The 26,047-nt window shown below is 42.6% G+C and overlaps 1 protein-coding gene and 1 pseudogene across 1 annotated transcript in view; one reads left to right on the plus strand and one right to left on the minus strand.

Annotated features, from left to right (window-relative positions):
- The window catches only part of MGLL (monoglyceride lipase), a 194,160-nt gene that overhangs the window by 13,267 nt on the left and 154,846 nt on the right, over nt 1-26,047 (plus strand). The window lies entirely within an intron of this gene.
- The window catches only part of LOC110256333 (glutaredoxin-1 pseudogene), a 60,195-nt pseudogene continuing 39,936 nt past the window's right edge, over nt 5,789-26,047 (minus strand).

Here is a 26,047-nt window from a genome sequence, read left to right on the forward strand (position 1 = left end):
CTGTGAGCTGTGATGTAGGTCGAAGACACAGCTCGGATCCCGTGTTGCTGTGGCTTTTGCACGGGCTGGTACCTGGAGCTCTGATTTGACCCCTAGTCTGGGAACTTCCATATGCTGTGGGTGCAGCCCTAAAAAGACTATATCTATATCTATATCTATCTATATCTATCTATCTGTATATATGCAAGGTAGAGTATGATAAATTAAAGGGGCATTTTTAATCCCTAGAGCTACTACTGAAGTATATAACATGAGGAGTTACAACTAAAATCCAGTAGAGGAGATAAAAAGGAATATGAGAAAAAGGCTAGACTTAATTCAGAAGTCTGGAAAGGAGGAATAAAGGATTCGAAGGGACAGACAGAAAAAAGCAAGATGGTAGACTTAAACTCAACCATACGAGTAACTTAAATGTAAATGCAATAAACCCATCAGTAAGAAGGTAAAGATGGTTAGATTTGATAGAAAAAAGAAGACTCAACTCTGTGTTTACAAAAGACTCTTTGAAAATAAACACGGATATAAATACAAATATTAGGGAGGTTAGATGTAAAAGAATGGAAAAAGGAATAGTACAATTTTAAGCTGATTCGGCCATATTAACATACTTCTATATTAATACTGCTGTATTATATGTGACTTGTCATTTAATAATATAGTGGCTAGTTATTTACCAGCAAAAGCAAGTTTATTTGGATATAGCAGACAAACTGCTAGTTAAGATGTGTGAACCAGGGTGGTCCATGGGTTAATCCAGGGAACAAGGCTGGGGAACTTGCTTTCATAGGGAAGAGGGGGTAGTTGGCAGGAGCTGGAGGCTGGCTTCCCATTGGTTGGCTGCTGAAGTTTCTGATTGGCTGGGCTGTTGTTGGGAAAACGGAAGTTTCTGATTGGCTGGACAGTAGGTAGAGGAATCTTCCTAAGATGTAGGTGGAGGCCTCTTCCTGTTTAGGGTAACTGTGATGGTGCATGGTGGGGGCGGCTCCAGGCCTGTCCCTACTCCTACTTTAGCTGAGGTTCAGTAATTAATTCCTTTTTCCCACCTTTGGATCAAGGTCTTTCCTCTAAAGCATTGGTAATCAAGAATCAGCATGTCAGAGTTACCGTCGTGGCTCAGTGGTTAATGAATCTGACTAGGAACCATGAGGTTGGATCCTGTATTGCTGTGGCTATGGTGTAGGCCAGCAGCTACAGCTCTGATTAGACCCCTAGCCTGGGACCCTCCATATGCTGTGGGAGCAGCCCTAGAAAAGGCAAAAAAAAAAAAAAAAAAAAAAAAAAGAATCAGGATGGCTACACAATAGCAGTTTGTCTCTTGGTCTCAGGAAGGCCCTTCCCTGGTTGTCACATCCCTTGATGGAGGGAAAGGAGATAAGTCAGAAACTTCATGAGGCCACTTTTCTTAACAAGGCAGGGTAGTAAGGAGAACTCTCAGGCGTTTCCTATTAAAAGTCCCTTTTCAGTCATGTTTGTAAGCACTAGAAAGCATCTCAAAGTGCTGAACTAGCGTCACCTTACTAGGCGTGTCATTTTTACAAAAGTTCAGAAGTTAATAAGGGTAAAAACCTAACACACCCAGTTCTCAAGATGATTCTAAACCAGGAGCCCAGACCTAAGGTAGCTGAACAATGCCAAAGGCAGTGGGTCATCAGGTGATCTTTGATGCAACTAGTGTGCGGCTCTTAATTTTAGGTAATTGAGTCTCAGCTTTCCCAAAGGCATTTATTTATCCATGTGCAGCTATTGCAAAAATGCCTGCTTACTCAGCAAATAAGAAATCAAGGGCTATGTGGTTATGTAAAACCACCCTGGAAGTTGAATTAAGTGACCACTTAGCTGAAGCTGTGTTGGCTAGGAAGTTGGCTAGCCCTCCTAGTGTTGGGAGTGATTCCTACTCATTGGTTCATTGGTGCTCACTCCCAACTGTGGGAAGAAAGCTTCCCTGTGGAAGCAAAACCAGAATCTCATTTCCCTCCTGGAAGTTCTTGCTTAGGGCGGTTATGGAGGTTTAATATGATGGACCAATGAGAGGCTTCTGTTTGGTTATACAGGGAGAACAGGACAGTGAATACATCAGGGCGCACTGTCCTGTGCCCTCCAGCCTTTAAGGTGGTGAGTTGTTCAAGAATAAAGGGCACCGCTGAACTCCCACATGTGAAGGTGTAACCAGAGGGTATACACAAGGCTTTCGCATGAGTGATGGTGTCTCTGGATTCCTTTACTGGCACAGAGGCTTAGCATCACCTAACCAAGGCCCAGACATTAGATTGTCACACACTGAAAGGGGACCTGGACATATAGGTATGTTAGCAGGTGTACAAATGGCCTGATTTGCATTGCCAACTCCATACAGCCTACAGTGTACAAATATTCAAAATTTTGTTTTCCCATCTCAAGGCAGGTCAAATCGAAGCAAAGAATAAGGTTAGATGGGCTTAGCTCCCTAACTCTATGAAATGGGCCTGTGGAACAGTTTGGACAGGCAGTAGCGTCTGGAACTCTAGTGAAATTACTTATAGGGTGAACCAAAGGGTCATTGCTGTCCTGGATGGACTGAGGTTTCTGACAGAAAATCTGGCAATCACAGAGATTCCTATCTTTTGCAAGGGATGGGACCATTTTCCTTTCATGGATGAGAAGGAGGCAATGTTGAAAGAAAGGTATACAGGCCTGGCTGGCACAGACATCTTGGGAAAGCTTCCAGCCTTGAATGTCCTCTGCTCCAGGCCTAATGGGCTTTATCTTCAGGTTGCTGGATACTGTGCAGGTCCAGCTGAGGCTCAGTGCCTTCTTTAGGTGTGACACTGGACACAAGAGTCTAATTCTTGGAGTTTGATGGCACAAGGATTAGTCAAAAGCTCTGGATGGGGCCCTTCCGGTGAGGCTGGAGAGAGTCCTCCTCATGGAGGTGCCTTTCTATTACACAACATCTCCAGGTTGTAGGGTGTGATATCCAATCCCATCTCCCAGGAGTGCACTGCAGAAAGAATGCTCTCACAGAGCATGGTTATTTTTTGAGGAAGCAAGTAGGCCTTTGTAACACAGAAGTATATCTCCATTTATCAGTTGTGGATGAAAAGAAGTGGAAGCCAAATGCATTGGGTCTCCTGTGATTATCTCAAAGGGTGAGAGTTTATGATTACCACAGGGGTAGACCTAAGATTCAGAACCACTAGGAGAAGTGCTTTTGGCCAGGGTACTGGAAGAAGGTTTCTACAAACCTCACCAATCTAGTCCTAGTGATGCTGCTACTGCTTTCGGCCAGCCCACAGGATTGAGGATGATAAGCACAGCAAATGTGTTGTAGAAGTGGCCAAACAGTGCAGACCTGCTATAGTATTTGGCCAGTAGTAAGTTCCCTGGTTGCTGTGAAATTCAAGAAGGGGGGTGGGTCTTTAGGTGCGAATGGTCTTCTCCACCGGGACTTGAGCCACAGCAGAGGCAGTAGCTTGACTACAGCTTGTCTACATTGGAAGCCTTCAGTCCATTGAGAAACATACACACTCTGACCAGGATGTATTTATATCCATGAGATGGGGGGCTGGATAAAATCTGTCAAACCTCAGATAGTCTATTGGGCAATGTGGTGTCCAGGAAACAGTAACTATGGGTTTCCCCAAATTGTATGTTGGACACATAGGGCAGCAACATAAGTGCTTTAGGTAACTTTGTTGATATTTCCCTTCCAGTATTGATACATAAGTTTTATCATATTATTGGTGGACTGATGAATCAGGGCATGTACAGTGGTTCATAATGAGACTTTTTTTTTAGGGCTGCACCTACAGCATATGGAAGTTCCCGGGCCAGGGGTCAAATTGGAGCTACAGCTCCTGGCCTACACCATAGCCACAGCAACGTGGGATCCAAGCCGCTTCTGCGACTGCACCACAGCTCACAGCAATGCCAGATTCTTAACCCACTGAGTGAGGCCAGGAATTGAACCCTCATCCTCATGGATCCCAGTTGAATTCCTTAACTGCTGAGCCATGAAGGGAACTCCCATAATGGGACTTTAAAGTCTCTGGTAGGACTGGGCTGTTATTTGATTACAACCAGAACTAACTCTCTCTGTGTGTGTTTGTGTGTGAAACCAGCAATTGATGAATTTCTAATCCTGTTTTTCTTTTTCTGAGGCAAATCATTGGGCTTCTCTAGTTTTTCTAAGCTCTCTTTTGGGGAAACATAACTTTCAACCACAACAGAGGTTTGACTGCTCTTCTCCCCTTTAAGAGCAGCATCTTTTGCTGAGCTGTCAGCAGGGTGGTTTCCTCTAGTCTGCAGGGAGTCAAGTTAAGGATGTCCTGGAATCTTAGTAATATCCAGAGTAGCAGGTAAGAGTATGGCACCCATGGTCCCATAATTCCTAAACATGGAGAGCATTCTCTTTTTTTTTTTTTTGAGTTTTAGGGCCACACTCGCAGCATATGGAGGTTCCCAGGCTAGGGGTACAGTCGGAGCTGTAGCTGCCAGCCTACACCACAGCCATAGCAATGCAGGATCCAAGCCACGTCTGCAACCTACACCACAGTTCATGGCAATGCCAGATTTTTAACCCACTGATGGAGGCTAGGGATCAAACCTGCATCCTCATGGGTACTAGTCAGATATGTTTCTGCTGAGTCATGATGGGAACTCCTTAGAGACCATTCTTAATGTTATCTCTGCTTGAAATGAGGGAACTGTGCTACTTGCATAGTGTCTCAGAGTCAGGGGGCTACTCTGAACATACCTGCCCTCAGTGTAAATGTTCATAGTCTTGCTTCTGGCTAGAGTATAGGCTTCCTTAACTGCATATAATTCAGCTTGTTGGGCCAGAGTTGCCAAAGGCAAGGGCACTGCTTCAGTTATAACAAAAGGCATTAATACTGAGTATCCAGTGCAATGTTTTCCATGTCACCCTTTAACTAAGAACCATCAGTAAACCATGAGATGTCAGCATTACTCAAGGATTTCTTGTAGGTTGTGGGGCAGGTCCGGAGGTGATCTGTCAGTAACAGAAGGGAGAGAGTAGCAGGGCTGAGGTTGTTAAAATGAGACAGTTATACAAGGAGAGGTTAATAAGACAGTCTCAGAAGAGGTGAGATGCCTGGGAGACTAATAGAATCTCAGAGGAGCTGAGACAGCTGCTAGGTTAATAGGAGACTCTCAGAAGAGGTGATACGGCTGGGGGTTAATAGAATCTCAGAGGAGGAGGTGAGATGGCTGGCAAAAAGATGTGTGGTGAGAATTTAGAAGGGCTGCATGAGACATGAAAATGTTCACAGGAGATCCTACAACTGTTTCCTCCATGGCCTTAACCAAAAGGGCAGTCAGTGGCAGGATGGTTTTAAGGCAGGGCGGGGACCCTGGTGCTGCAGGGTCTGGTTGTTGAGTAGAGTACTCAGTTAGCTGATGGTGGCACCCAGCTTTCCAGGGAATATCGCAAGAGCATTCCCTTCTTTCTTGTACACAAAAAGGAAAAATGGACCTTGATAGTTGGGATGCCCAAGGGCAGAAAAGTTCATTAAACTTTCTTTTAAGGTTTTAAAGCCTGTGCCTTTCTGTTCTCCTTATAGAATCAAGTTGGGATGGTCATTTTTTAGTAAAACATACAGGATTTTGGCCATAAGAGAAAATTTGGAATCCAATTCCAACAGCAGCCAACATGCCCAGAACTTCGCACCTGGCATTTAGTTTGGGGTTTGGAAGCTCAGGATGCCATGAAGGCTGCTGGGTCCAGGCATAGCCCTTCTTCTGAGATCAGGTGACCCCAATCCTGAAGCTGTTTTTTTTTGGGGGGGGGCAAGTTGATCCACTTTTAATATGGAGTCAGAAGAAAAATCTGGTTTTGCCCCCCAAAACCCACTCCCCCCAATTATTTGGGTTAACACATTTCAGAATTTTAAGCAAACAGTTGTTGCAGCTGAGTGAAGGTAGCCCAGCATCCATCCACCAGGAAGCGCTGTCATTATCTGCACTGCCATCCAACTCTCAAGGGAGCTATCAGCTTGGGTCTGCTCTGTAATTATTTCAGAGCTCCAGTTTGCTCCAGACGGGTCAAGAGCTCCCCTCTCTCATGCATACTTACTAGATCAGTGCATCCACCTATACACTCTTTACTGATAAAGACCTGAGGAACCGTTCTGGCTCCCGTGAGCAGTTGCAGATAATCTTGAATCTCGTTGGTGTAGCTGGTGGCTGTGATATTGACAAATTCCAGAAGCCCTTCTTTGAAGGGCAATTGGCTGAGGAGATCCTGGGTCTTTCTGTAGAAGGGGCAGGTGGGCTTGATGAAAACTACCACCTTCCCAGGCTGGATTTTGCTGTTCACAAATGCTTGAGCTATGCTGACAGGCGGCTGCCTCCCCAGAGGAGACCTCAATGGCAGGTATTGCTTGGGTGTAAAACCCTGAAGCTGGTTTTGTCAGACTGAAGTTTCTGCTTATGACTTTGTATCCTTTTAAGGCTAAAGTCTTAGTAGGTGGACTCTGACTTCCTGTGAGAAGGCCTGGGGAGGCAATAAATAAGTCAGTCCTTTAGCCATTGCAAGGAGACTTTTTATCATCCAGATCACTCTTCAGGACTTGTGAAAAGTGGGGACTTTTGGGCAAAGTCCTGAGGCATTACTGTCCAGGTGAGTTGTTTTCCCTCCAGAGTGAAAGCAGAGGGTACAGGCCAGCTTCCTCAACTGGCACAAGAAAGAAGGCATCACATAAATGAATGACCCTAAGGACTGCTTTTAGCTGGGATGAGGGTTAAGAACAACTGGCTGCCTGTGTCCAGTAGGACCATGCTGCTTATTGCTTGTAGGTCCTGGTCAAATCTCCACTCTTGGTCATTGGGTTTCTTTATAGGTAAGAGATGTTACAGGGACCCATGTCAGGCCTTGGGCTTGTAGTCCTCTGTTATCAGAGTAATACCCTGGAGGGCTGCTTGTTTATAGGGTAATCATAATTGAATGTGACTAATTTGAGGAAGAGGCTTTCAGAGATCCTGCGGAGATCAGGTGCAGACTTTGCCACAAGGACAGCGACAGCTAATGCTGGAATGAATGAGATGAATGGCTGGCGTTCAAGTTAGTAGTGACATCATCAGAGACAGCAGATGCACATAGCCGGGTCACTTCATTTGCCCAGATGTTGGTTTCGGTTGTTGCCGTCACTGCTGCCATCAGACTCAATGATTATTACCTCCTTTGGGAAAAAGACATACCAGCATAATATTTTCCGGGAAATCTTGGCCTAACAAAGATTTGGGAGGAACTAAGAAGAAAGGGGTGTGTCTCTTTCTAAGGGCCTAAACAGAAGGGACAGGTGTAGAAACAGGGACTTGCTGAGTGTTTGAGACCCCACTGTCTGAACTGACCAGCACCCGAAGTAGGAGCTGTTAATGTCAGCACGGATGGGGACTGAGAGAGTAGGACCACTGTCTATAGGACAGGTGAAGACCCACTTCCAATCTGGAGAGGGGTTGTGACAAGCCTCTGTGGCTCCTTGGAGATTAGATTGGATAGAGGGTTGGGCATGCCTGAAGCACTTAAGCTTGTAACAGCCCTTCTGCCGGTGGCCTCTTGTAATATGGCAGAGACCAGGAAGTTTGCCCATTTGTTATAGTTGAAAATTGAGGATTTTTATGATTCTTTTGTTGTTGTTGAATCATCTAAGGTGCAAGGGAGCTGATTTGCCAAATTGAAAAAATCTGAGGTAGACATAGACTCCTATTCCTAGTCTTTTTTTACCAGGAGAGAAAAAGGTCCCTGTTCATACCGTTTACACAATTAAAGGCTACCTGGGGAGTTCCCTGGTGATCTAGTGGTCAGGACTCAGAGCTTTCATTGCTGCAGCTTCGATTCAATCCCTGATGTGGAAACTGAGATCCCACATCAAGCCACTGCACACTGCATCCAAAAATAATTTTTTTAAAAAAGGAAAAAAAAAAAAGAATTAAAAGCTACCTGAGTGGATTTAGCCTCCATAGAAGGACTGGAGTTTTCTCTAAAGATTTGAAGTTGATTGTAATAGCCATGGAGTGATTCATCAGCATGCAATGCTGGATTTTGTCCCAGTCAACAGGAAAAGTTGTGGATATTTTTTGGTGGAGCTCTATGCCAAGGTTTCAGCATCTCCCCCAAAGTTAGAGGTTTGTTTTCCTAAGTTCCTTAGGGATGTTCCCACTGAGCCAAGTCCATCCAGTGTTGAGCCTGACTTTTACTCATAAGCCTATGAATCAACTGATAGAAAGCTGAAAACCCCATGCCATATTAAGTTCATCAGCAAATCAGTGGGGGTGTTCAGTTGCTTTCCAAAAATCCTTAGTAATGGCTTGCAGTTTACTCTTAGTCCAAGAAGCATGAGAAATCAGGTTCATTTGGATTGTCAGGTGGTTTAACCTTAAAATGTCAGTTTCTTACAGATTCAGAAGAAAAGACAGCAGGGGAGGCTCAGAGGAGAAGGGTAGTTCCATGAGTGGGTTAGGGTTGGGAGTGGAGGGTATAGGAGACGGGGCAGAGCAGAGGGGAAAGGAAGTTTGTGTCAGGGGTGGAGTCTGAGCACAGGATGGCTGCCCAGGGGAGTCCAGGATGAACGGGTCAGTAGGACAAGAGGGTGCCAAAGACAAAGAAGTTGGGGAGGGGAAGGCAAGGAGCATGAAGATTTGAAAGTAATTTTTTTTGGTTTTCTTCTTTTGTTTTTTGGTTTTTTTTTTTTACTCAATGAATTTATTACATTTGTAGTTGTACAATGATCATCACAATCCAATTTTATAGGATTTCCATCCCACAACCCCAGCACATCCTCCCACACGCCAAACTGTCTCCTTTGGAAACCATAAGTTTTTCAAAGTCTGTGAGTCAGTACCTGTTCTGCAAAGAAGTTCAGTCTGTCCTTTTTTCAGATTCCACATGTCAGTGGAAGCATTTGATGTTGGTGTCTCATTGTCTGACTGACTTCACTCAGCATGATAATTTCTAGGTCCATCCATGTTGCAAAAAATGCTGGTATTTTGATCCTTTTAAGGCTGACTGATATACCATTGTGTATATGTACCACATCTTCTTGATCCACTCCTCTGTCGATGGACATTTAGGTTGTCTCCATGTCTTGGCTGTTGCAAATAGTGCTGCAATGAACATGGGAGGACATGTGTCTTTTCGAGTCATGGTTTTCTCTGGATAGATGCTTGGGAGTGGGATTGCTGGATCCAATGGTAGTTCTATTTTTAGTTTTCTGAGGCATCTCCATACTGCTTTCCACAGTGGTTGCACCAATTTGCAATCTCACCCACAGTGGAATAGGGTTCCTTTTTCTCCACACCCTCTCCAGCACTTACTGTTTGTTGACGTTTTGATGATGGCCATTCTGGCTGCTGTAAGGTGGTACCTCATAGTGGTTTTGATTTGCATTTCTCTAATAATGCGTCATGTGTTTTTTGGCCATCTGTATGTCTCCTTTGGAGAACTGTCTGTTTAGATCTTCTGCCCATTTTTTGATGGGGTTGTTTGTTTTTTTGGTATGGAGCTGCAGAAGGTGTTTATAAATCTTGGAGATGAACCCCTTGTCAGTTGATTGATTTGCAAAGATGATCTCCCACTCTGTGGGTTGGTTGTCTTTTCGTTTGGTTTAGGGTTTCCTTTGCTATGCAGAAACTTTTAAGTTTGATTAGGTCCCATTTGTCTATTTTTGTTTTTATCGTCAGTACTCTGAGAGGTGGATCTGAGAAGCTGTTGCTGTGGTTTATGTCAGAGAGTGTTTGGCCTATGTTTTCCTCTGAGAGTTTGATGGTGTCTGGGCTTCTGTCTAGGTCTTTAATCCATTTGGAGTTTATTTTGGTGTATGGTGTTAGGGAGTGTTCTAGTTTCATTCTTTCCCATGTGGCTGTCCACTTATGGAACAAGCTGTCCTTTCTTCATTGTCTATTCTTGCCTCCTTTGTCATAGAGGAGTTGGCTGTAGGTGCGTGGGTTGAGTTCTGGGCTTCCTGTCCTGTTCCACTGATCTCTATTTCTGTCTTTGTGCCAGTGCCCCATGGTTTTGACGACTGTTGCTTTGTAGTATAGTCTGAAGTCCAGGAGCCTGATTCCTCCAGCTCCATTTTTCTTTTTCAGGAGGTCTTTGGCTATTCTGGGTCTTCTGTGCTTCCAAACAAACTTGAAAATCTTTTGTTTGAGTTCTGTAAAAAATGTCCTTGGTAATTTGATAGGGATTGCATTGAGTCTGTGGATTGTCTTTGGTAGTATACTCATTTTGATAGTATTGACTCTTCCAATCCTAGAGCGTGGTGTGTCTTTCCATGTATTTGCGTCATCTTTGATTGCTTTCATCAGCGTCTTCTAGTTTTCAGAGTACAGGTCTTTTGTCTCTTTAACGCTTCTCTCTCTCTCTTTTTTTTTTTCTTTTTTTTCTCCATTTCTTGGGCTGTTCCCATGGCATATGGAGGCTCCCAGTCTAGGGGTCTAATCAGAGCTGTAGCTGCCGGCCTATGCCAGAGCCACAACAACACGGGATCTGAGCTGCATCTGTAACCTATGTCACAGCTCACAGCTCACCCGGATCGTTAACGCACTGAGTGAGGCCAGGGATCGAACCCACAACCTCATGGTTCCTAGTCGGATTCGTTAACCACTGAGCCACGATGGGAACTCCCAGCTGCATCCCATAGGTTCTGGAGTGTTGTATCTTTGTTGTCATTTGCTTCTAGGTACTTTTTAGTTTCCTCTTTGATTTCCTCAGTGATCCATTGGTTGTTTAGTAGCATGTTGTTTAGTCCCCACGTGTTTGTGTTTTTTGCAGTTGTTTTCTTGTTGTTGATTTCCAGTGGCCTAGCGTTGTGGTCAGAAAAGATGCTTGATGTGATTTCAATTTTCTTAAAGTTACCAAGGTCTGATTTGTAGCCTAGGATGTGATCACTCTTAGAGAATGTTCCATGTGCACTTGAGAAGCATGTGTATTCTGTTGCTTTTGGATGGAATGTCCTGTAAAAGTCCATCTGGTCTAATGCTTCATTCGGGGCCTGTGTTTCCTTATTGATTTTCTGTCTCGATGCTCTGTCCATTGCTGTAAGTGGGGTGTTAGAGTCCCCCACTATGATTGTGTTATTGTCGATTGGTTCTTTTAAGGTTGTTTAGCAGTTGCCTTATATATTGTAGTGAGCCTATGATGGGTGTGTAGATATTTAAAATGGTTATCATCTTCTTCTTGGATTGGTCTTTTGATCATTATGTAGTGACCTTCCTTGTCCCTTAAAATATTCTTCATTTTAAAGTCTATTTTGTCTGATGTGAGTATTGCTACTCCAGCTTTCTTTGATTCCTGTTTGCATGAGATATTTTCTTGCATCCTCTCACTTTCAATTTGTTTGTGTCCCTGGAAGTAAAGTGGGTCTCTTGAAGACAGCATATACACAGATCTTGTTTTTGTACCCATTCAGCCGGTCTGTGTCTTTTGGTTGGGGCATTAGTCCATTAACACTTAGGGTAATTATTGATATGTATGTTCTTTTTGCCATTTTATTAATTGCTTTGGATTTGTTTTTGTTGCTCTTTTTTCTTCCCTTTTTCTCTTGTTCTCTCCTCTTGTGGTTTGATGACTATCTTTAGTGTTGTATTTGAGTTGATTTTTCATATTTGTTTGTGTATCAATTGTAGATTTTTGGTTTGCAGTTATTCTGGAGTTTTGATATAGGAGTCTATAGATATACGAGATTGTTTTAAGTTGTTGGTCTCGTGATTGCAAGAGCATCTCCAGTGTCCTGCATTTGTACCCTCCTCTTCTCACGATTTCTGATTTTGGTGGCATAATGGTGCGTGGATGATTTCGTATCTTTACTGTATACGTGCCTTTCCTGTTGAGCCTTGTCATTTGTGGTATTTTCGTTTCCTATTGCGGCTTTTTCTTCTCTGCCTAGAGAAGTTCCTTTAGTATTTGTTGTAAAGCTGGTTTAGTGTTGCTGAATTCTCTTAGCTTTTGCTTCTCTGTGAAGCTTTTGATTTCTCCTTCAAATCTGAATGAGAGCCTTGCTGGGTAAAGTAATCTCGGTTGGAGGTTTTTTCCTTTCATCACGTTAAGTATATCCTGCCACTCCCTTCTGGCCTGCGGAGTTTCTGCTGAAAAATCTGCCGATAACCTTATTGGGGTTCCCTTGTATGTCATTTGTTTCTTTTCCCTAGCTGCTTTCAAGATGTTCTCTTTGTCTTCAGTTTAGGTCAGTTTGAGTAATATGTGTCTCGGGGTGTTCCTCCTTGGGTTCATTTTATATGGTACTTGTTGGGCTTCCTGGATTTGAGTGAGTGGTTCCTTTCCCATGTTAGGGAAGTTTTTGTCTGTTATCTCTTAGAATATTTTTTCTGTCCCCTTCTCTCTCTCTTCTCCTTCTGGCACCCCTATGAGACGGATGTTGGTGTGTTTAACGTCGTCCCAGAGTCCCCTGAGGCTCTCTTCATTTGTTTTCAATCTTTTTTCTCTTTTCTGTTCTGCATCCGTGATTTCCACTAATCTGTCCTCCACCTCGCTTATTCGTTCTTCTGCCTCCCGTATTCTGCTGTTGGCTGCTCCTAGTGAATTTTTTACCTCAGTTATTGTATTTTGCATCTCTTCTTGTTTGAGTTTTATATCTTGTATCTCTTTGCTCAGTGTTTCCCCGTCAGCTATCCATCTTTGCCTCCAGTTTATTTCCAGTGTCTTGCACCATCTTCAGCATCAACAATCTAAAGTCTTTTTCCTGGAGGCTGAGAATCTCCTCATCGCTTAGCTGATTTTCTGGGGTTTTTCCTTTCTCCCTCATCTGAGTTGTAGTTCTCTGTCTTTTCGTCATTATAGGTCTTGGTGACCCTTTTGCAGATAATAGAGTTGTAGCCTCGCTTACCTCTGGGGTCTGCCCCCCTTGTGGCTGAGGTTGGTATGGGGGCTTTCTGTAGGCTTCCTGCTGGGCGGGACTGATGCCTGCCCACTGGTAGGTGGAGCTGATTCCTATCCCTCTGGTGGGTGGGGCTTTGTCTCTGGGTGAGATTGGAGGTGGCCGTGTGCCTGGGGGGTCTTTAGGCATCCTGTTTGCTGATGGGTGGGCCTGTGACCCCACCTGGATTGTTGTTTGGCCTGGGGCTTCTCACTGCTGATGGGTGGGGCCAGATTTTCTCAAAATATCCACCTCCAGAGAAAGGCACGCTGCTGAATATTCCCGAGAGCTTTGCTTCCAATGTCCTTCCCCCACAACAAGCCACATTCACCCCTGTTTTCCCAGGAGGTCCTCCAAGAACTGTAGTCAGGTTTGACCCAGATTCCTCTGGAGACTTTGCTTTGTGCTGGGAGCCGGTGCACGTGAAAGTCTGCGTGTGCCTTTTAAGAATGGGGTCTCCATTTTCCCCAGCCCTGTGGAGCTCCTGCACACAAGCCCCACTGGCCTTCAATGCCAGATGCTCCAGGGGCTCTTTCTCCCAGTGCCAGATCCCACATGTGGGAGCTCAGAACTCTCACTCCTGTAGGTGTGTCTCTTTGAACCAGTTACTTTCCAGTCTGTGGGGCTTCCCACCCAGGAGGTATGGGGTTGCTTATATCATGTAATCGCCCCTCCTGCCTCTTGATGTGGCCTCCTCTTTGACTTCTGGAGTAGGATATCTTTTTGAAAATTTCTGGTCCATTTAGTTGAAGATTTCTCAGCATTTGGTTGTTAATTTTGTTGTTTTGGGGAGAGAAGTTGAGCTCCAATCCTATTCTGCCGTCTTAATCCCCTCTCTGAAAGTCATTTTGTTCTTTTTTAGTTTTTTAGTTGTTTTTGGCCGTTTTAGAAATGACATCTCAAAATTCCCATTGTGGTGCAGTGGAAACAAATGGATGCTGGTAACCAGGTTCAATCCCTGGCCTTGTTCAGTGGGTTAGATCCTGTGTTGCCATGAGCTGTGGTGTAGGTCGAAGATGTGGCTCGGATCCCACGCTGCTGTGTCTGTGGCACAGAGCAGCAGCTACAACTCCAATTAGACCCCTATCCTGGGAACCTCCGTATGCCATGGTGTGGCCCTAAAAAGCCAAAACAAACAAACAAACAAACAAAAACCCCGAAGCCAAAAACAAACAAAAAAACTGCGAAATGGCATCTTGCATAAAAGGTAGTTTTAGTTTTGTGCACATTTGGAAGCTACCAGATACCAATAAAAACAAACATAAAGAGTTCCCGTAGTGGCGCAGTGGTTAACGAATCCGACTAGGAACCATGAGGTTGTGGGTTCCGTCCCTGCCCTTGCTCAGTGGGTTAAGGATCTGGCGTTGCCGTGAGATGTGGTGTAGGTTGCAGACGCGGCTCGGATCCCGCATTGCTGTGGCTCTGGGGCCAGTGGCTGCGGCTCCGATTAGACCCTTTGCCTGGGAATCTCCATATGTCGCGGGAGCAGCCCAAAGAAATAGCAAAAAGAGAAAAAACAAAAAAAAAACAAAAAAAAAAAAAACAAAAAACAGAAAACAAACATACCATTCACTTTGTTTAATTTTTGAGCCATGGTCCTCCAGTTTAATCTTAGAAAAATGAGTCTGGGGAATTTGAAAGTTCCTTGTATTGACCATTGTAATTCTGGATCACTTTTAGTTTGTTTCCTCTGCTTAAAAATGGGACTTTAAAATGTGCATTTGTGGGGGGAGCGTTCCGTGTTTTTCTTCTTCATTTTTTAAAGTTTTATTGAAGTATAGTTGATTTACAAGGTTATAATAATTTCTGCTGTACAACAAAGTGATTCAGTTATACATGTATACACACCCATTCTTTTTCAGATTCTTCTCCCTCCTAGATTGTCACAGAATATTGGATAGAGTTCTCTGTGTTATACATCAGGTCATCATTGGCCAGTCATTCCATATACCTCTGTATGCATATACCGTCCCAACCCCCAAGTCCATACCTCTCTTCTACTCTTTGGTAACCATAAGTTTGTTTTCAAAGTCTATGAGTCTGTTTCTGTTCTGCAGATAAGTTCGTTTATATCCTTATAATTAATTAATTTTTTATTTTTTTAGGGCCACACCCATGGCACATGGTAGTTCCTAGGCTAGGGGTCAAATCGCAGCTGCAGCTTTTGGACTGTGCCACAGGCACAGCAGTGCTAGACCCAAACCACATGTGACCTACACCACAGCTCACAGCAACGCCAGATGCTTAACCCACTGAGCAAAGCCAGGGATCAAATTTTCATCCTCAGGGATATCAGTTGGATTCATTTCTGCTGCACCACAATGGGAACTCCCATTTGTATCCTTTAAAAAATATTCCACATGTAAGTGATATCGTATGTTTATCTTTCACTTTCTATAACTTCACTTAGTATGATGATTTTTAGGTCCATCCATCTTGCTGCAATTGGCATTATTTCATTCTTTTTATGGCTGAATATTCCTTTGTATAGGGGGTGTTTCCATGGTTTTTAAACATAAAACCAGCCAGGCTCCCTGAAGGACGGCTGACCTCAGAGCATTTAGATGATTGGGATCCCATTTTCCTAACTTCTCCTAGAAACCCAAGAAAGCTGCTAGAGTCCTAGCCCAGATACTGAAAGGCATCTAAAAACACGAGACAAATTATGGGATCCCAGTTGGCTCAGTCTCCAAAAGAGAACCTCACTACAGTGGGTTTGGAAAACAACCAAAGTACTCTCAAAAAATGAAGGGTTGAACTGGAAAGGATGAAACATTTTGCCTTTAAGGATAGAGCCTTTCCAGATCACAAGTAAAATTAGATAGCTCAAAACAAAAAGATCTGAGCTCAGAATCTGAGACTCACCACTCTGAGAGCAGGAGGCACCTCTTAGGGCACAAGGGGCTCTGGTGCAGATACCTCCCTTGATTCCAGGGATTGTAGTATCAGCATTCACCTCTTTCCTTCAGATCCCACTTCTGACACCAACTCTATCTGCTCTAATAATATAATAGCCAGTTGTTTTAACAGTGAAAGCAAGTTTATTCAGGACTAACCGGAGGAATTACAACTCAGGATACATGAGGATATGTGAATTATGGCAGACCACAGGCAAATCCAAGAACAGGAGAGGGAAGCTTGCTTTTATACGGAAAATGGGGGGCATTGAGAGGGGTGAGGAGTCCAAATTGGAGCTTTGTCATTGGTGGGCTGCTGCAGCTTCTGAATTACCTTACCTTAACCATAACCCTAACCCTCTTTGTCATTGGGCAGAGAGAAAGTTTTCTTCTTCCTGCCAGACTGCAGAATAGGTAGGCAACACTGTCTCATGGAGATCATGGTCCTGAGGTAACATCTCTTTCTTCTTGGAGTAATTGATGGTGCCTGGCCGATGTGAGAGCTCCCCCTACAGGCTTGTTCTGACTCCATTTGTTTATTTGTTTGTTTGTTTGTTTGTTTTTGTTTTTTTTGTTTTCAGACACCCAGGTGGCATATGGCAGTTCCTGGGCAAGGAATCAAATATGAGCAAAAGCTTTGACCTAGGCCACAGCTGCAGCAATGCTGGATCCTTAACCCACTGTGTCAGGCTGGGGATCGAACTTACACCTCCACAGAGACAAGCCAGATCATTAACCCTCTGCAGGACAGCAGGAACTCCCCAACTCCAATTTTAGCTCAGGTTTCTTTAGTTAATTTCACATTAACTAAAGCTACATTAATATTTCCAAGGATATAGAGGTACTTTACATGGTGATAAAATGGTTGATTCATTAGTAAGTTAAAACTCTCCTAAAGTGTGAAGCAGGAATTAAGTATGCCCATGCGTCTAGGATCTGGTCATTTGGCTCCATCTGGAAGTTGTCAAATGAGGCTTGTAAGGGAATCTCCTTGAAAGTGAAATGACTCATTCAGACTGTTCTTCCTTGGTCTCTTCCTCCTCCTTCTTGCTGCTGCTCCCAGAAACTATTCTGAAGAATGGGAATAGTCACCCCCAAGAGATGACTGAACAGAGAGCTAGTGGTCTGGTGGAGCTGGCCTGCTTTTGGCAGACAGGAAGGAAATGCATCCCTGACTCCAGCAATCTACTGCACCCTGGCCTCTATACTTATAGCTGGTGTAATTCCTAACTGATTCAGCCCACAGACCTTTCTTCACAAAAGCATTCTATGCAATAGTTTAGAATCCAGAAATTAAAGCCTATCTGCTAATACAGTATTTTTTCTTGAAGTGTGATGTAAACCATTTTTTTAGAAAGTAGAAAAAGACCAGGTGCTAAAACCATATATCTTGAGCAGTTCACTTAATCCTTAATCTCCTCATTTGCAAAATGGAGATAGCAGTAGTTCCTATCTCTTAGCGCTGTTAGGAGGCAAATGCATTGAAAGCTTTTAGAATAGGTCCAGACGCCTGAAAAGGGCTATAGAAGACCTATTACTTTTGGTTCCAAAGAAAGCATAGCTAGAAGTGTCTCCTCTGCGGCCATTTCCGTCCCACTGTTCTTATGGTGTCCATCTCTAAGTCAGTTCTGAACTGAGGCAGTGAAAGTACTAATTTGAGCAATTTAACATCAGTGTCAACGAACACACTTTAAGCCAGGGTCCCAGTATTGGTCAATTTCCCCTGCAGTTTGAATTTTCATTATAATGCCCACTGAAGTTGGATCTAGGTCATGGTCTGATGGGGATGTTTCATTGTCCTGGCCTCATCAGGTAGCAGAGCTGGTCTTCATCTCTGAGTATTCTCTGATTGCACTGTTATCAAGGCACTCGCGGTTACCTCAGCCAATCTGTATAAATCAAATTCCTCTGAGCCCGAAGGGTAAGTCAGTAATCTCCAATGGGGTCCTCATCTTCCTAGTCAGTGACACCCTGTCTCTGGTCTCAGGACACCTAAGGAAACTGAATTATGGATCCAGAGTTATCTGGCAAGCTTAGAGTCAATAACAGGAGGTGAATTATTTCACAAGAGCAGAGGCTTGTGTCTGTTTTGTTCAGTCATATATCCTCAGAGCCTAGAACAGTTCCTGGCATATAAGAGGCACTCATCCAGTATTTGTTAACAATGAATGAGTTGAGGGTCAGGAACAATAATGGTGGTTGATTTAGGCCAGCAACATGCTGCTTAAAATGCCAATTCCTGGGTTTCACCAAGAGATTTAAGTTCAGTAAATACTTGCTGTATTGGGATTAGATTTGGTAGTAAGTAATAGAAGTGGCAGTGGTTTACATAAGATAGAAATTTATTTCTCTCATATAAGGACCCTGGACATGGGCAATGTAGAGCTGGTAGGATATTCCACACCACCAAGGGCCCAGCTTCCTTTTATCTTATTCTGCCATGATGGGCTTCCATTCTCAAGGTCACAGCATGGTCTAAGATGATTGCTGGAGCTCCAGCCATTGTGTTTTATTTCCAGCCAGTAGGAAGGGAGAAGGGAAGAGGCAAAGGGCAAACACCAGCCACATATTAGAAATCTTTCTGGAAGCTATAATATGGCACCTCCATTTATGTCCAGTTGGCCAAAATGTAGTCACAGAGCCATAACTTCATGCCTGAAAGATAGGAAAACAAGTTTTCTGTCCTGGGATGTCTTGTGCTGAAAGGTGGAATTTGCAGTGAGAAAAGAAGAGAAGACACATGAAGGAACCCCATGATCACCACACTCAAGTATCTGCATCTTTAACCAGCAGCCTAGGTGGTTCCAACAAGTGCAGCTCAGGTGGAGCCTGGGAAAGGGCAGAGTTCATCTCCCCAGTGACCGTGTTTCTTTCTCATAGTGACAAGGCCATCAAATTTGTCCTTCTATTTCTGGGGGATCCCATTGTTCATCTGGCTTGTGCTATAACTCCCTACATGGCACTGTCCTATATTTCATCATGTTTAAAGCCTAGGACTCCCTGCGTGTCTAATGTGGGCCAATGCTTTTGACTCATCAGCATGTTATCCTGTTGAATCCTCATCCCTGCCTCATGATGTGAGCACTGTCATTTTCCAAATGAGAAAAGTGAGTGTCACAGCAATTTAATGACACATTGATGTTCACAGAGCGTGGCAGAGCTGAGGTGGAGACCAGGTCTGGCTGGCTATGAGCCTCTCAGTTCTCTCCAGTGCTTCATTTCCTGCTGTGACTCCACCCTGGTCCTCACCTCCCCACCCCACCCCTGGCCCCGCTGCCCACGTTGCAGACCACTTCTTAAGAGAGGCACTTCTACATGCATCTGACCTCTTGTATTATCTAGTATTGTAAATATTTCCTTCAAAAACAGTAAATTTCATTTTCAAATTGTAAGGGAAAACTTACTTCAGCTAATGTTTGTGGTAACAGTGCAGTGCATAGTTGGAGTGTGAGTTTTGGAATCTGAGATTAGAGCTTGAAACCACCTAGCTCTTCCATAACTAGCTGTGTGACCTTGGGTAAGTCATGCAACTTCTCTGAGCCTTAGTTTTTTTCATCTGTAAAATGGACTATCACAGTGCCTAGGCACTTTGTATTATAGTCATGTGTTTGACTGTTTCCAAAGGCTATGAGATCTTTGAAGGCAAAGGAATGAATTGTCTTCATCTTTATTTCCTTAGCCTGTGGCAAAAGGCAAGGGCTTGATGTGTCTTGTTCACCTTTCAACATGGAGGGTGTCATCTGGTGCACTCAGGTGCCCAATCAATGCTGCTGGGATAGATGGGAAGTCCGTGACACTGTCTTCATCCTGACTGAGGGCAGATTTGAATTGTTTTGGTTATGCTGCCAGAGGGGGACTCCCCTAACTGGTGAGTGGACCCAGATGACTGTCCACACCCTTATTCTGTTGAGCTTTGTTCCTCCCTGGCCCATGTCCCAAATCCATCAAAGGTTGTGAGTTACTAAGGTTGAATGTTAGTCATGTCAACTGTTCTCTTGGGAATGTTCAAGCAGAACTTCTCTCTTTACCTTCTGGGCCAGAATGAGGAAGGCCATTTAGCTTTCTGGAGCTCTGGACAGTTGCTCTGGGCTCATGGAGGGAGTCTGCCTAAGTTATAGTTAATCCTACAGAAACTAGAGCAGAGAGATGAAAGAGATGAAGAAATCCAAGAAAGTGATGCTTAATGGCCAGAGGGATGCTCTGGATAACTTTGTGTTTACAGATTATTTTAGTTTCAGTATGCAAAAAAAAAAATCTTTAAATTTTATCACTCATAGCAGTTCTACTCCTGAGACATTCTTGCCTCTGTGCAACAAAAAGCTTCTATAAAAAAGTATATGGTGGCTTGTTCACAATAGCAAAAAATACAGAAGCAACCCCATGTCCGTGAACAGGAAAATGTGTAAGTAAATTCTAGTCATATGATGGAGTATAACACAGCAGTAGAAATTAGGGGACTGGAGTTCCCATCGTGGTGCAGTGGTTAACGAATCCGACTGGGAACCATGAGGTTGCAGGTTCGATCCCTGGCCTTGCTCAGTGGGTTAAGGACCCGGTGTTGCTGTGAGCTGTGGTGTAGGTCTCAGACGCTGCTCGGATCTGGCATTGCTGTGGCTCTGGCGTAGGCTGGCGGCTATAGCTCCGATTAGACTCCTAGCCTGGGAACCTCCATATGCCATGGGAGCGGCCCTAGAAAAGGCAAAAAGAAAAAAAAAAAAAAGAAATTAGGGGACTGTCTCCAAATGCAACAATAGGGATGAATCTTAGAATCATAGCATTAAACTGAAAAGGCAAGTCACAGTATGGTAACTTTCATAAAGAGGAAAATTATATGATGTACTGTTTAGGGAGGTATACATAAATGATAAGATATTTTTTAAAAAATGAGGAATTGAATAGTGGATCTGGACAAGACAGAATAGTTAAACTTTTTCCTCTTCCTCCTGCTATGTACAACTAACAACCTTGGGTGTGATATGTAAAAAAGACGAGAAAACTCTGAAAGGAGGAGAGGGCAGACCATCAGGGACCTTTGGATCTGAGGAATGACATGGAAACTAGTTTTCTGTGTTTTCCTTTAGTTTCATGTATCCTGGAATGGGTACTGGAGATGATAACCTGGAAACACTAATGGGAACAGATGCCAAACACTCAATAAAATCCTCCCTTTTTGAACCAAAGGACCAAGAAAAGGAGAGCTTAGCTAGACAGAAAACTTTTAGGTAATAACCACTCTACCCATGCCAAATGCCCCAGGGAAAACTGTGGCCCAGATTCCTCTCCATAGCAAAGGCTAGTTGGGGAGTCCAGACATTCATTCTCACCCGGCTTTTAGGAGATGACCCCCTTTCCAATAGGGGTAGTGTCCCAGGAGGCCAAGTGGGGAACAAGCCCTCTTCCTTCAACATTAACAAAGGCCACATGAGAGTTAGTAATAAGCACCCCCTCTGCCAGTGAGGGGGAATTCATGGAGGTCTAGTGGGGAGGCTGAACTCCCACCCTGCTCAGCAATAGTGAGGTGTCAATAGAGACCGGGTGGAGAACTTGCAGTAAAGGGCAGCACCCTGCTTCCCCTCACTGACAGCAGAGGAGGCTAAAACAGAAGCATTGCATAAGACCCAGAGGCTTATAGCATAGCACACACAGCGTCCAGTGTACAATAAAAATGATGTGGAGTTCCCTTGCCTAGTGGTTAAGGATCTGGTGTTGTCACTGCTGAGGTGTGGGCTTGATCCTTGGCCTGGGAAATTTTTTATGCTGCAGGTGCAGCCAAAAAAAGAAATCATCATGAATCTTGTCATGAACCAGGAAAATGTCAATTTGAATGAGAAAAGACAATCAACAGACAACAATACCAAAATAACACAAATGTTGCAATCATCTGAAATGGATTTAAATTAGCCATTATAAAAATGCTTCAACAAGCAATTGAGAACATGCTTGAAACAAGTGAAAACAGAAAATCTCAGAAAATAGAAGGCATAGAGAACAAAATGAAAAATTTATAACTGAAAAAAATAGTGGTTATAAAAATTGGTGGATGGGCTAAATAGGAATGGAGAAGACAGAAAAGTATCTTTGTAAACTTGGATATAGAGCTATAGGAACTACTCAATCTGAAGAATCAAGAACAGACTAAAAAAATGAAGAGAGCTCTGGCACACCTGGAGGAACATCATATAAGCTCTAACAGTTGTGTCATTGATGATCCAAAAGGAAAGGAGAAAGAAGATAGGGCTGAAAATGCACTTGAAGAATAATGGCTCAAAAATGTCCAAATTTGGCAAAATACATAAACCTACAGATTCAAGAAGCTGAAGAAACTCCAAATAGAAAAACCCAAAGAAATCCATGCCAAGACATATATGTCTGAAATAAAATTCTGAAAACTGAAGACAAATTAAAAATCTTGAAAGCGATGAGAGAGAAGTGACACCTTATATATGTAGTAAATACAGTTTGAATGGAAGTGAATTTCATATCAAAAACCATGGAGATCAACAAAAAATATCAATACTAAATTCTGTATCCAGCAAACAGCTTTCAGAATAATGAAGGTATTTTCAGATGAAGGAAAACTGAGAGAACATATTGCCAACTAGAAGAATAAGTAGACAAATTTTTTTTTACTTTTATATATTTTTCCATAGTATGGATATTTCTCTTCTTTAAACAAAATTTTTATTGGAGTATTGTTGATACAAAGTTGTGTTAGTTTCAGGTGTACAGCAAAGTAAATCAGTTATATATATATATACACATACACACACACACACACACGCACACACTCCTTTTCAGATTATTTTCCCATGTAGGTTATTACACAGTATTGAGTAGATTTCCCTGTGCTACACAGTAGGCCCTTGTTACCTATTTTATATATTGTAGCATGTATATATTAATCCTAACCATGTAATTTAATCTTTCCCCATCCCATTTTCCCTTTGGTAACCACAAGTTTGGTTTTGAAATCTTTGAGTCTGTTTATGTTTCGTAAGTTCTTTTGTATAGTTTTAATTAAATATTATTAATCTCATATGATATTTGCCTTTGTCTTTCTTAGTATGATAATTTCTAGGTCCGTCCAAGTTCCTGCAAAAGGCATTATTTCATTCTTTTTTATGGCTGAGTAATATTCCATTGTATATATGTACCACAACTTCTTTATCCATGCCTCACTGATGGACGTTTAGGTTGCCTCCTTGTCTTGACTATTGTACATAGTGCTGCAGTGAACATTGGGGTGCATGAATATTTACAAATTATGGTTTTCTCTGGATATTTGGTCAGGAGTGGGATTGCTGGATCATATGGTAGTTCCATATTTAGTTTTTTATGGAATCTCCATACTATTCTCTATAGCGGTTGAACCAGCTTACATTCCCACCAACAGTATAGGAGGGTTCCCTTTACTCCACACGTTCTCCAGCATTTATTTTTTATAGACTTTTTGATGATGGCCATTCTGACCCGTTTGAGGTTATACCTCAGTGTAGTTTTTTTTTTGTTTGTTTGTCTGTTTTTTTTTTTTGTCTTTTTGCTATTTCTTTGCACCGCTCCCACAGCATATGGAGGTTCCCAGGCTAGGGGTCGAATCAGAGCTGTAGCCACTGCTCTACGCCAGAGCCATAGTGACGCGGGGATCTGAGCCACGTCTGCAACCTACACCACAGCTCACAGCAACGCCGGATCGTTAACCCACTGAGCAAGGGCAGGGACCGAACCCGCAACCTCATGGTTCCTAGTTGGATTCGTTTACCACTGCGCCATGATGGGAATTCCTCATTGTAGTTTTGATTTTCATTTCTCTAATAATTAGTGACATTGAGCATCTTTTCATGTGCTTTTTGGCCATCTGTCTGATTCTTTGGAGAAATGTCTGTTTAGATTTTCGGACCATTTTTAAAAATTTGGTTAGGGAGTTCCCATCATGGCACAGTGGAAATGAATCCAATTAGGAACCATGAGGTGGGGGGTTTGGTTCCTGGCCTCACTCAGTGGGTCAAGGATCTGGCATTGCTGTGAGCTGTGGTGTAGGTCACAGATGCGGCTCAGATCTGATGTTGTTGTGGCTGTGGTGTAGGCAGGCAGCTGTAGCTCCAATTGGACCCCTAGCCTGGGAACCTCCATATGCTGTGAATGCAGCCCTGAAAAGCTCAAAAAAAATTTTTTTTTGGTTGGGTTTTTTTTTGGGGGGTATAAAACTGTATGAGATGTTTGTATATTTTGGAGATGAACCACTTGTCAGTCGCTTCATTTGCAAAGATTTTCTCCCATTTTGTGTGTTGTCTTTTTGTTTTGTTTATGGTTTTCTTTGCTGTGCAAAAACTTTTAAGTTTAATTAGGTCTCACTTGTTCGTTTTGTTTTTATTTTCATTACTCCAAGAAGTGGATTCAAAAAGATATTGCTGAGATTTATGTTAAAGAGTTTTCTGTTTTCCTTTAAGAGTTTTATAGGATCCACACTCATGTTTAGGTCTTTAGTCTATTTTAAGTTTATTTTTTGTATGGTGTTAAAGAGTATTCTAATTTTATTGTTTTACATATGAATGTCCAGTTTTCCCAGCACTGCTTAGTAAAGAGCTTGTCTTTTCTCCATTGCATATTCTTGCCTCTTTTGTCATAGATTAGTTGACCATAGGTGTGTGGGTTTATCTCTGGGCTTTCTGTTCTGTTCCACTGATCAGTACTTCTGTTTTTGTGGCAGTACCATGCTGTTTTGATAACTGTAGCTTTGTAGTAATGTCTGAAGTCTGGGAGCCTAATTCCTCCAGCTCGTCTTTCTTGAGATTGCTTTGGCTATTTGGGACATTTTTGTGTTTTCTGATAAATTTAAATTTTTTTTTTGTTCTATTTCTGTGAAAAATGCCACTGATAATTTAATCGGGATTGCACTGACTCCGTAAATACCTTGGGCAGTATAGTCATTTTGACATTATTGATTCTTACAATCCAGTAACACAGTATGTATTTCCTTCTGTTTGTGAAGGAAACAGAAATACAGTTTCAGAGGACAGATCTTTTGCTTCTTTAGATAGGTTTATTCCTAGGTATTTTATTCTGTTTATGCAGTGACAAATAGGATTGTTTCCTTAACTTCTCTTTCTGATCTCTTGTTTTACTGTATAGAATGCAAGAGATTTCTATGTATTAATTTTTCATCCTGCAACTTTACTGAATTTACTGATGATCTCTAGTAGTTTTCCATTAGTTTTCAGGGTTTTCTACATATGGTATCATGTCATCTGCGAATAATGACAGGTTACTTCTTTTCCAATTTGGATTTCTTTTATTTCTTCTTTTTCTTTTCTGCCATGGCTAGAGCTTCGCAAACTATGTTGAAGAACAGTGCTGAGGGTGGAAATCTTTGTCTTATTCCTAATCTTAGTGGAAATGTTTTCATATTTTCACCATTGAGAATGATGTTAGCTGTGGGTTTGTCATATATTACCTATATTATGTTGAGGCAGGTTCCCTCTATGCTCACTTTCTGAAGAGTTTTTATCATAAATGGTTGTTGAATTTTGTCAAAAGCTTTTTTAGCATCTATTGAGATGATCATATTTTTTTATCCTTTAATTTGTTGATGTGGTATATAACATTGATTCATTTGCATGTATTGGAAAATATTTGCATCTCTGGGATAAATCCCACTTGATCATGGTATATGATCCCTTTATTGTTGGATTTGGTTTGCTATTTTTTTTTTTTTTTGGTCTTTTGTCCTTTTAGGGCCACACCTTCAGCACATATGGACGTTCCCAGGCTAGGGGTCCAACTGGAGCTGTTGCTGCCGGCCTACGCCACAGCCACAGCAGTGCCAGATCCAAGCCGCGTCTGTGACCTGCACCACAGCTCACAGCAACGCCAGATCCTTAACCCACTGAGCAAGGCCAGGGATCGAACCTGCAACCTCATGGTTCCTAGTCGGATTCATTAGCCACTGAGCCACGACAGGAACTCCAGTTTGCTAATATTTTGTTGAGGATTTTTGCATTTATATTCATCAATAGTATTGGCCTGCATTTTTCTTTTTTGTAGCATCTTTGTCCAGTTTTGTTATCAGGGTGATGGTGGCCTCATAGAATGAGCTTGGGAGTGTTCCTTCCTCTGCAGTTTTTTGAAAGAGCTTCAGAAGTATAGGTATTAACTATTTGCTAAATGTTTGATAGAATTCACCTGTGAAGCCGTCAGTTCTTGGACTTTTGATTTTTTGGAAGTTTTAAAGTCATAGTTACAATTTCAGTACTTGTGATTGGTTTGTTCATATTTTCCATTTCT

This window comes from Sus scrofa, chromosome 13, assembly GCF_054392235.1.
Source record: "Sus scrofa isolate SSC_HxYL_T2T_F1_AM1 chromosome 13, Sscrofa_HxYL_maternal_Yorkshire_Landrace_v2.0, whole genome shotgun sequence".
Lineage (NCBI taxonomy): Eukaryota > Metazoa > Chordata > Mammalia > Artiodactyla > Suidae > Sus > Sus scrofa.